This window comes from Lactuca saligna, chromosome 1, assembly GCF_052625555.1.
Source record: "Lactuca saligna cultivar CGN05327 chromosome 1, ASM5262555v1, whole genome shotgun sequence".
Taxonomy (NCBI): domain Eukaryota; kingdom Viridiplantae; phylum Streptophyta; class Magnoliopsida; order Asterales; family Asteraceae; genus Lactuca; species Lactuca saligna.
The window spans coordinates 176,584,252-176,597,114 of NC_136417.1; the positions used below are offsets into that span (position 1 = coordinate 176,584,252).

The window sequence follows — 12,863 nt, forward strand, 5'->3', positions numbered from 1 at the left end:
TCGGGGCAGAACATCGCCCTCTCATGAAACATCCGCGTGACCACCGCAACTGAATCAGTACCCTGCTTAAGGGTTAAGAACTCCTGAACCAATCGTTCCCTCTCCACTGGGGGAACGTACTCGTCCCTGAACATGGTAGTAAACCTCTCCCATGTCACTGCTGTAATCTCCGCCAAAGTGAAGTTTGCCGTCACGAACTTCCACCAATCCTTCGCTCCCAGACGGAGCTGGTTCAAAGCGAACCGTACCCTCAGGTGCTCCGGGCATGAACAAGTGTAGAAGCACCCCTCAATATCAGCGATCCACCTCATCGCAGCAATCGGGTCCTGCGTCCTATCGAACTCAGGTGGTTTCGTGTTGCTGAATTCCCGGAATAGAAACGAGTCACCCCCCTGTGGCCTGGCAGTGGCCACAGCTGCGGTAGCGGCAGCGGCTGCAGCTTCAGTCAGTGCGGTGTACCGCTCCTCAAACGTCTCCATCAGGGTGGTCTTAATAGACCCAAACATCTCCAGGATCTCAGCCCGGATCGCTGCAGCTACCTCCTCCTGAATCAGCTGACGAATCTCCTCGTCACTCACACCGCTCGAACTCGCCCCGTGGCGTGGTCTAACCATGATGTCTCTAAAATACAACATAACACTATCAGAAACTCCATCAAGTACAATCGTACTCGATAACGCAACCCTACTCAGTCTCCGATATCCAGGGATTCTTACTTGGGTCTCCCACTGACCCGGTGTCTTCGGTAGTACGGGCCCAATACTACCGACCACACCGTATCAGCATTCGTCCCAAATCTTCCTCCCCAAATCCCGAATAGTGAGTACTCTACTTTTGATATCCACTATCTACCTGCACGCTATCAAGTATCTCATATCGACAAACTCCCTAGACTAAGGCATCACAAATCAGGCCGCTCTAGTCCTATCATGAATACCTAGCCTTCTAGCATGCTTAGCAATTTATATCATAATTCACCTCATAACATAACATTGTAAGGTATTCTGGGGATCTTTACCTTTCGGGCGCTGACTGATCGTACACACTGCTTCTTTCTTGTTTACCACAATATCCTTTATAAAAGTTTATGCCTTTATATATATTTTTTAAAAAGTTTTCCTCAAATCCTCGGTTTGAGTTCAGTTACACCCGAAGGTGCACCCGAATCCCTCAAACCAAGGCTCTGATACCAATTGTAACAACGCAAATTTTCAAACAAATTTTTCATTTCAAACAAAATAAAGTATTTTTATTCAAACTAAATATAATTATTCCAAGTGTTATGTCGAAATACAAATCATAAAATTCCCAAGATCTCAAAACATCAATCAGTGTGTACGCATCACGTCGGCGCCTTCCCACGATCCTCGCTAGTACCTGAAACACATACATAGCAACTGTAAGCATAAATGCTTAGTGAGTTCCCCAATATACAACTTACACATATACGCCTTTCCAGGCCCTGACCTTCCGGTCCACAACACAACGCCTTCCGGCTCATAACATAATCGCCTTCCGGCCCATAACATATTGCCTTCCGGCCCATAACATATTACCTTCCGGCCCATAACATATTGCCTTCCGGCCCATATAAACATACACAGCACACATAACAATTAACTTACCACATATAGCACATATATCACATATCATATCCGACCTTCCGGTCACACAGTCAACCCTTACGGGTACAGTATAGTGAGAAGACTCACCTCGTGGATACTGAAAGCTAGCAACTCCTGAAATCACTCGTACTCAATCCGCCGAGCTACAGTCTCCCTATAACATCATATATCTCTTATTAACACTTTTATCTCTAAGTTTGACTATCCCTAAGAAGTCCGACATAGGTCAACTCTGGTCAACGGTCAACGGTCAACGGTCAACTTGACCGGACTCGGCGAGTGCTATGGCGACTCGGCGAGTCTAGACGTCCTCCAATCCTCTAAGATGTCCTTCTACTCGTCGAGTATCCTCCATGACCCGACGAGTTACTCCTGGAAGAATCGCGGGGCCACCCCGACTCCACTCGCCGAGTCTGAAGAACAGCTTGACGAGTCCCAGTTATTCTCCAAGCTACTCGCTGAGTCTGTTCATCGGACTCGGCGAGTCCATGCCATGCAGTCGATCAAACTGCTTCCTAAGGTCAGAATTGTTCCGACCATTCATAGGTCTGGTCCTCCTAGACTGGTCCATCACGTAAGGTCTTCATTTAGGTGCTCATGTTACACCCCAAGACTTATAATTTACATGTTGACCTAAGGCATAAGGATTTCAATCCAAAACCTTCATCAATTCCCGGAATGCACAGACATGGGACATTCTGGACCTCCAAAGGTCCCAACACGGGGTTACAATCGTTTGGGGGACTAGGGTAACATTCAATCTATCCACAAAAGGGTTCCATAAACCCTAATCCTCTAAACACATCACCATAGCAGAGCATACTCGAATTCTTACCTGGATGATGTACTCTCTGTGTCCCCAATCCTCAGAACGTGATTCCCTTGCTGTTCCTTTAGCCAAGCCCTTCTCTTCCTTGCACAACAATGCCTTCAAAATCACTAATGGCCTTTAACCTTGTTCTAGATGCACACAGTCGATTTAGGGTTCTTCTCAGAAGGCTAAAACGAACAATGACGGCCAATAAGTCCCTTTTATACATCCCAAATCTGAACGGCTAGGGTTTTCGCTAAACAGCGCAGACTCGCCGAGTCCATATCTGGACTCGTCGAGTCCAGTCGCGAACCCGCGACCAGGTCTGCGATCCTACTCGGCGAGTCTAGCTCCAACTCGCCGAGTCCCCTCTTAAAACACCCCAAAAACACAATTTAACAATACCTGAGATTCCGGGCTGTTACATGAACGTTATGAATGAAAAATTTAATGTAAATAATAGTAAGAATGTTACTTAGCTCTGATACCAAATTTATCAACATGACGGAAATAATAAAGATTAAGAGGAGATTATATCTGAATGATACGTTGGATTATATTGATGATGGATTGTGTTGAATGATTAGATGATTATATGGATAGTTTGGATAGAACTCTGCTATTCAGAAATAGAACAACTATTTCAACAGAGAAGACAATTGAGATCAACTCAAGTCTTAAACACTCAAACTTAGCTTGTCTATTTCATTTGGGCAAAGGCCCATTTATAGGCTCAAGAGAGTCGGTTACAATTATTGAGTTGCAATCATTTGATTGCAAAACGACACACATATTTACATTATAGCCCCCTAGACTATTGAAGGTTACACACTTTATGTTACATCAACCGACACTTAATAATTATTCAACCGACACTTCTTATTTAATTACATAACAATCCTTCTACCGACACACATATTTACATTATAGTCCCCTAGACTATTGAGGGTTACATACTTTATGTTACATCAACCGACACTTAATAATTATTCTACCGGCACTTCTATAAATAAAAATAACTATCCTAATTATTCTACCGATACTTTACATAATATAATAATCCCTTCCACATTGAAAGGGTGTCTTTCAACGTGGAAGGGATTATTATATTATGTAAAGTGTCGGTAGAATAATTAGGATTGATATTTTTATTTATAGAAGTGTCGGTAGAATAATTATTAAGTGTCGGTTGATCTAACATAAAGTGTGTAACCCTCAATAGTCAAGGTGGTTATAATGTAAATATGTATGTCGTTTTGCAATCAAACGATTGCAACTCAATAATTGTAACTGGCTCTTCTGAGGAGGACATGAAAAAGCAGTTAGTGATTTCGTATTTTCATGTAAGCGTAGTTGCCAATATCCGGATTTTGCATCAAATGTACTAAAATGTGTATTTCCTTTTATTTTTTCTAAAATATATTCTTTTCGTGGTAATTTATATGAGTCTCCAATAGTAGCATCATTCATTTTTCTTGTAATTAATTACCATTCTTCGTTTTCCTCGTTTTATTTCATTACTATTTTCTACTTAAAATGCAGGTGCAGAATGAGGACTTGTTCTAGGTTGAATGATTCCATTTTCTAGTAATTCAGTGCATTCTTGTTTAAATTCAGAAACATCTTTGATACTATATGGAATTTTGTTTGGAATATTAACTTCATCATTAGGGTTTTTTAATAATATTATTATTTCTTGATTATTTCTAATTTTTTAAATGATCTAACGGGTTTTCACTACATACTTCTTCGAGTTGTTTTTCAGCAATTTCTTTAGCGAATGTTAGTAATATGCGTAGTTGAAAGCCAACTTCCTGTTTGATTATTTTAATAAGATCAAAATGTTTGATAATTGTAGTTTTTATAATACCTTTTGTTGGGTGATTGAGACTTATATGATCATTTGTTTGTATAAATAGTTGATATAATTTAAGAAAATTATTTCTTATTACTAAATCTATTCCCGAATCGTGTTGATATATTGTTGGAGTTTTAAATAGTGCTTTTTCAATTACTATATCTATGTCTCTTCGTACAAACCAAATTTTGTGAATTGATTTATCAGCAATTGTAATTTTTAATGGTTTTTCTAATTTTTCCCAATTTTTTAATATCTTTTTTCTTCGGAAACATAAAGTAGTTCCTATATCTATATATGAGATTAGTTCTTTTTCTTGTATTTTAGATGTAATTAAAGTACTATTTGGATTAATATTTTTTTTTCTTTTACTAATTAGAGGCGATTTATAAATTTTTATATGTGCAAAGTTTTTATGTTAACAAGTTGTGTTTGTTAGAATGGTTGAAGCATTGCGTATTGTTTTTAAATTACGATTTTGTGATTTTTTGTATTTCTTAATTCCTTCTTGTAATCGAGATATCTTTTTTAATTGATTACTATATTCTTCATATTTCGAGTGTAATTTTATCAAATAGTTAAAGTTTTTTCTAAATGTTGAATGGTATTAGAGATATTAGAATTTATTTTCCAATGGTTTTTTAGTATATTAGTCGAAAGCATGTTATCTTTTGAAGAATTAATTTGTACTTTTGAATTCATTTTAACAAATTATTAAGGCGCTTGAAAGAAAATTAATTGAATTGTTAATGTTTTTTTTTTATTACTATCTTAAAATGATTAATTTGAGTTCTTAATCTTCCTATTTTAATTAATTGATATGCAGTATAATTTTTGTTTTTAGAAATTAGTTCTTGTATTTCAGATCCTTTTTGTTTTAAATGTTTTGTGGAATTTTCCAAATCTTTCCATAATTTTTTAAGTAAACTCACTTTATATTTATTATCGAAATTACAATATATTTGAGTTTTATTGCTCATTATTTATTTTTACCATGTAAAAGGTGGTTTAATAGTGAGTGGTTTTTGTTCAAGCGGTTTCTCAAGTGGCTCTTCTTTAATAGTATTTATTTTTAAATATTTTTCAAGTAATATTTTATGTTGAGTTAAATTTTGTAATAGCTCAGGAATTTGTTTTAGTATAAGTAAAGTTTCTATTTCTATAATATTATTTAATTTTTGACTAATTATATTTAACATGTTTCCTATTGATTTATCTTCTTCAGAATCAAGACCAATATTATATATTGTTCCTTGTGGTAAATTTTGTGGTATTTCTATAATCATTTCTTTATCTGGTATGCATGATTTTGTATTTTGATATGAACCTTCAAGCGTTTTAAAATATTTTAAAGGATTACTAGATGATTCTGTCATATTCTTAAACTTAATGATTTAATCATTTGTTTTATGTCTTCTAATTTTTCATCTTGGTTATTAGTAGAAGTTGTAGGTTGATTTTCTGATATAGAAAGTCTACCTGTTATAGTTGAAATTGGAGGTTCTATAATTGGATTTCTTTTTATTAATGGAGTAGTTATTATTGGTTGAAAATTAGTTTCATTAAAAATTCTATTAGTAGTCATATTTGGTGATTCAAGTGATAATAAAGGTTTAAATAGTTTATCTATATAAATTCTATCTTCTGTTTTAAACGTAATACTATGATGAGAATTTGTTAATGCATAATTTATTTGATATGTAATAGTAAATGGATGATTCCCTTTTAACATAAAATTTTGTCTTAATAATTTATATCGTATGGTAATAGTATTACTTAAATTTTTATCTTTTAGACTTAATCCATATTAATATCAAATTTTATTTTCCCTTCAATTAAATTTCTTTTTCCTTTTGCAATAATACGTTCTTGATTATTAATTATACGATCATTTCTAATTTCTAATTCTATTGGTGTGTCTAAATCGCTAAAAGTAGTTTTTTAAATTATTTGAATAGTTGATATATGAATATAAGAGATTTTTGTTCTATCTATTTCTTTAATATTAGATAGTCTATTTCTAATCTGATGTTTATTTAATATCGGTATAATAATATTTCCTTTAGTTGATTCCATAGGTATTGGTTCTTCTCTTAGAATTTTTCCATAATATATAATATTTTTTCTAAAAAAGAAAATTTTTAATGAGTTATATCTAAAATTATGTTTTTCAGATAGTGTAAAATTTGATTTTCTTATAGCATCTTTATTAATATTATTTTTATTAATTAGAGCATCAAAAGTGTATCCCGATTCATTTTCTTCGTTATTAATAATAATTGGTGTATTTTCTATTATTGAGACATATTTAAGATATTAAATCTTCTTTAAATATTTTAGTTATGGGTGATGACTTTTTAAATATGAGTATTTAAAAAAGAATGATTTTTTATTTTTACGATGTTGCATATATTTATTTTCTTGATGATAGATCGAATGTGTAAAATAATAAGAACGTTACTTAGCTCTGATACCAAATTTATCAACACGACGGAAATAATAAAGATTAAGAGGAGATTATACCTGAATGATACGTTGGATTATATTGATGATGGATTGTGTTGAATGATTAGATAATTATATGGATAGTTTGGATAGAACTCTACTATTCAAAAATAGAACAACTATTTCAATAGAGAAGACAATTGAGATCAACTCAAGTCTTAAACACTCAAAGTTAGCTTGTTTATTTCATTTGGGCAAAGGCCCTATTTATAGGCTCAAGAGAGCCGGTTACAATTATTGAGTTGCAATCGTTTGATTGCAAAACGACACATATATTTACATTATAGCCCCCTAGACTATTGAGGGTTACACACTTTATGTTACATCAACCGACACTTAATAATTATTCTACTGACACTTCTATAAATAAAAATATCAATCCTAATTATTCTACCTGACACTTTACATAATATAATAATCCTGCAAATTTATCAACATGACGGAAATAATAAAGATTAAGAGGAGATTATACCTGAATTGGATTATATTGATGATGGATTGTGTTGAATGATTAGATGATTATATGGATAGTTTGGATAGAACTCTGCTATTCAGAAATAGAATAATTATTTCAACAGAGAAGACAATTGAGATCAACTCAAATCTTAAGCACTCAAACTTAGCTTGTTTATTTCATTTGGGCAAAACCCTATTTATAGGCTCAAGAGAGCCAGTTACAATTATTGAGTTGCAATCGTTTGATTGGAAAACGACACACATATTTACATTATAGCCCCATAGACTATTGAGGGTTACACACATTATGTTACATCAACCGACACTTAATAATTATTCTACCGACACTTCTATAAATAAAAATATCAATCCTAATTATTCTACCGACACTTTACATAATATAATAATCACTTCCACGTTGAAAGGACATGTGTCTTCAATAATGGCTTTTTAATGTCATGGCTTATGTCATTCCTCCCGCCTCCAAAAAAGCAGATATTTTTTGATTATTGAATTCTTGCGTTAGTCTTCCATGAATAGTGTTGCTTCTTATCTGGGTTGCTTTATGATGGCTTCCATTCTCTTGTTAGTGTGTCTGCTATATGATTGTTGGCACTTTTGATATACTTGAGGTATGGGTGAAATTGATGTAATTGTAGTTGCCAACGGATTAAGCGTCTACGACAATAGTCTTCTTGTAATTTATATCGCCAAAAGCCAAGTAGATATTTGGAATATGTGCGTAGCTCGAATCTGGTTTGAAGTAGATCGAATTTCCATTTTTTCAATGTTCTGAGACATGCTAGTGTTTCTCGTTCATGTGTGCTGTAATTTTGCTCTGTTTGGGAAAATGTTCCCGATATATACTTGCATAATTTTTGCTCATATTTATCTGTTTTTAATACTTCAGATGATACATCTGTATCAGTGTATGCTTTTGGTGATATTTTCCTATCACTATATACTTTATCATTGTTTACTTCGAATGGTATTTTCATACCAATGTATGCTTTATCATTGTGTACTTTTGATGGGTTAGATGTGAGGTTTCCCTCACTATCTAATCCTAATAATACTTTTCCGCGTATGATTGCTTTTAGGCATCCTGCCCAAATGTCTTGTGACGCATCTGTTTCAACAATTAGAAAATCGTCGTTCTTTGCATTATATAAGGTAGGAAGAAGTTGAATTTTTTCTTTTATATTTTGTACTAAAATAGTATCTGTATTTGTCCAAGACCAAGATATTTTTTCTGATATTTTCTTTTGTAAAACTCTTCTTTCTTTTGCTAAATTTTTTAAAAATCCTTGTTCTGCAATATAATTTAAACAACCAAGAAATCGTTGTATTTGTTTTATATTTTCAAGTTTATTAGGAAACATATTTAATTTTTCTCTTATGTTGTCTGTTAAAGATAGTTGACCATTTTCTCTAATTTTTAAACCAAGATATTCAACTGTAGTTTGAAAAAGTTTTGATTTCTTTTTTGATAAAACTAAACCTTTTTCTTTGATTCTTTGTAAAACTTTGATAACTGCGTCGATGTGTGTTTGTTCATTTCCTTTTGTAAAAACAATTATATCATCAATATATGCAAGACAAATATGATCTAAACCATTTAAGGTTTCGTCCATGAATCCTTGATATATTGCTGGTGCCCATTTCATTTGGGCAAGGACCCTATTTACAGGCTCAAGAGAGCCGGTTACAATTATTGAGTTGCAATCATTTGGGCAAAGGCCGTATTTATAGGCTTAAGAGAGCCGGTTACGATTATTGAGTTGCAATCGTTTGATTGCAAAACGACACACATATTTACATTATAGCCCCTAGACTATTGAAGCTTCAATTCCTAGCAATGGATCAAGGGAAACAGGGGTTGTGAACGTTGCTGGAGTTACTTCGTCCAGCGGAGGACGAATCGGTGGTGATTGAGTTCTGATCACCGGCGATTTTGGCTCGGGGTTGAAGGATAGCCGACCTCTAGTATTTTGAAGAAGGAGATGACCATGTAAGGCCCATCCCCCCTCTTTTTTTTTTCTTTTGACACGTGAATGCTTTTAAACCGCGTGGGACCCTTTTGACATTGATGTTGCTTGTTCAATATTGAATGTATATCTTTAACTGCCTTTTTTTTTTCTTTTGAAATGCAACTTAAAAATGATGAGCTTAGATGATGTGAAATGCAACTTTGGTTGGCAGAAGGATATGTACAAACTCTTATTTTTTTTCTCTTTTTTGGCTCAGAAGAAAACTTATATCACCACCTCCTTATCTCTTTTTTTGTTAAAAAAATGTATTTGTTAAATACTAAACTATAAGGGTAAGATTAAAGTGGTGGGATAAATATGAGGTAAAAATATGATGGTTTTTGATATGTACAAGAATAACTGCAATATGTGCAACTTAAAAAAAACTTGTACATGAAGAATCATAAATTATGTGCGGTTTTCTGAAAAGATATAAACTGAGGTGGGTAAAGATCCATACAAACTTCCTTTTTTCTTCTCAAACTTGCTGAAAATCCTCATGATATAAACAAAAACGAGATCTGACGAGGTTTTCTCCTCATAAAACTTTCTTTTGTTTTCGATTTGGTCAATAAGCCATCAAATTAGAAAATAGATCTGAGGATATTTATGTTTTCCTTTTCTAAACTTCTGAAGATAAACACCCAAAATATGAACAAAGGGAAAGAAGTCGAATTTTTTTTTTCCAGAAAATCTTAACTAAAAAATGATTTTATAGTAATATAAACTTTGATAAAAGGATAAAATTATAAAAATTTCTTTCCTCCCCAACTTGCTAAATGGGTCACTGAAAAGAAAAATGAAACTGATAGATGTGGAAGGTAGTATGGGCCCATACTACTGGAAGCAGAGGATCCGTACTCGAATCAAGGAAGGTTGAGACAAAACCGAGAAACTTGGAGTGTGTGTTAGACCTCTCGAGAGTATGTATGATCCTGACACTTATGTGTTTATTTTCAGTATGGTGACCACGCGACATGGAGCAGGAGGTTTCGGATCAGGATCGGGTGCAGTATCTGAGCAGGTTGACGATGGGCTGCGTGAGTTCATCACGTCTGAGATCACGAGAGGCATCCTTGAGTCGACCCCAGTCATTTTCGGGTCGATCAAGGAAGGGATTGTTGAGCTGATGGAGGACCGCCTCCGGGCATTCAGGAGTGATATAGCGTCTAGCCAAACAAGTATGCGCACAATGTCCTTCAAGGACTTCCGAGGGAGCGATGCGCCGGATTATCACGGGGTGAAAGACCCCATTGCTGCCAGGAGATGGATCGTAGACATTGAGTCTGTGCAGTTGACAAGCTTCTGCCAGGAAGGGTCGAAGGTCCGCTTTGCTGTAGGATGTTTGAGGGATAGAGCTAGAGACTGGTGGGAGTCGGTTGGTGACTCGTTGGGATCCCCAACCATCGAGGCTATGACATGGTCAGATTTCGTGACCAGATTCAGGGTTGAGTTTGCGCCGGCTGTAAAGCTTCAGCAGCTGGCCAGAGAGTTTTTGGATATGAGGCAGACTACGGAGACTGTGGCGGAGATCACCGTCAAGTTCCGAGAGAGAGCATTGTTGGTACCCCAGTATGCGGGGGATGAGGAGATGAGGAAAACCCACTACCATGTTATGTTGAGGGCTGATATTCGGGAGCATGTCAGCTATTCAGCCTGCCCGACCCTGGAGTCCATGATTGCTAGGGCGCGGGAGAGGGAGCTCGATTTGGAGCATGTCAAGAAGAGGAAAGTTGAGTCTGAGCAGGTTACAGGGGTTTCGGGGAAGAAACCCAAGGGATCCGACGTTAGGTCGAAGGGCCAGCCAGGCCAGAGCCGCTGCAGGAAATGCGGTAGGCCGCATGAGGGAGCTTGTCGAGCGGGATCGACCGGCTGCTACAAGTGCGGTAGGACGGGGCACATTGGCAGGGATTGTACTGCCCCCACCCCCGTAGTACAGTGTCAGACCTGATTTTCTTCCATTGCAATCAGAGGGGCCATAAGAAGGCCAAGTGCCCTAGATTGGCAGCAGCGCCAGCGGTGCCGCCAGTTTCAGCGACAACACGAGTTACAGATGGCTGGAAGGCCAAGTCAGAGGCTCCAGTGGTGCGAAGCCGAGCATTTCAGTTGATAGCCGAGGAGGCACGCGCTGCACCCGATGTGGTGATGGCTACGATCTCTTCCTTATGCTTTTGTTCATGTCGCTATGATTTTGATATGTTATGTATGTGCTCTATATAGGATCGTACCATGTGAACGGTATCCCAGTTCAGATATTGTGTGATTCGGGCGCTACCCGATCGTTTGTCTCTCTTGCACTTAGCAAGAAGTTTCCTGAGTCTTCGAGCATGTTGGATTTCCCTTTAGAGGTCAAGATTGCGGACGACCGGTCAGTGCGAGCATCAGAGGTCTACCGAGATTGTGTTCTGTGGTTTTTAAGGAGCGTTATCTGGTACATCTAATTCCCATACCTTTGCGGGGGAACAATGTTATTATTGGTATGGATTGGCTAAGCCCCAATGGGGCAGTGATTGATTGCACGCAATAGTTGGTGTGGATCAGGACCCCAAGTTGGGGAGAGCTGGTGATTTAGAGCGAGAGGCCACAGCGAGGACCAACCTTATGTTCAACAGCGAGAGCTAGACGTTACCTTCATCAGGGTTGCACATGATTTGTTGCCTATGTTATGGATACCCGAGAGATGGTTAAGACAATGGTGGGCGATGTGCCCATAGTACAAGAGTTTGCAGATGTATTCCCCAAGGAGTTGCCTGGGATACCTCCGGAGAGGCAGGTAGAGTTTAGGATCGACCTAGTCCCTGGTGCGGCTCCGATAGCCAAGGCACCGTATCGGTTGGCTCCTCCTGAGATGCAGGAGTTGTCTACACAGCTGCAGGACCTGTTAGACAAGGGATTTATTAGACCGAGCAGTTCACCCTGGGGAGCCCCGATTCTGTTTGTGAAGAAGAAGGACGGCTTACATCGGATGTGTATAGATTATAGGGAGCTGAATAAGGTAACGGTGAAGAACCGTTACCCACTCCCAAGGATTGATGACCTCTTTGACCGGCTACATTGAGCATCTTGGTTCTCCAAGATTGATTTGCGTTCAGGGTATCATCAGATGAGGGTCAGAGAGGAGGATGTGCAGAAGACTGCGTTTCGGACACGTTATGGCCACTATCAGTTCGTGGTGATGCCTTTCGGGCCCACCAATGCTCCTGCCGCGTTCATGGACCTCATGAACCGCGTATGCAGACCGATGTTGGATCGGTCTGTGATAGTGTTCATCGATGACATCTTGGTTTACTCCAAGACGCGAGAGCAGCATGAGGAGCACTTGTGAGAGGTTTTGGATACTTTGAGAAGGAAGAACTTGTATGCTAAGTTCTCCAAGATTGAGTTCTGGTTGTGCGAGTTGCAGTTTCTTGGGCACCTTGTCAACCAGGACGGGATATTGGTTGATCCGGCCAAGGTTGAGGCCATGATGAGATGGGAGGTTCTGAAGTCTCCATCTGAGATTCGGAGCTTTCTGGGATTGGCAGGCTACTATCGGAGATTCATTCAGGACTTCTCCAAGATAGTCGTGCCCCTGACCC

At 37.5% G+C, this 12,863-nt stretch overlaps 1 long non-coding RNA gene across 1 annotated transcript; it reads right to left on the reverse strand.

Moving 5' to 3' along the window:
• Positions 1-1,274: 1,274 nt before the first annotated feature.
• LOC145001514 (uncharacterized) lies at positions 1,275-6,949 on the reverse strand. The gene is made up of 4 exons (XR_013661631.1): positions 6,818-6,949; positions 2,461-2,624; positions 1,713-1,779; positions 1,275-1,377 (listed from the first exon to the last, which is right to left on the reverse strand). It is a non-coding gene; the product is annotated as an uncharacterized LOC145001514 (long non-coding RNA).
• Positions 6,950-12,863: the final 5,914 nt, after the last annotated feature.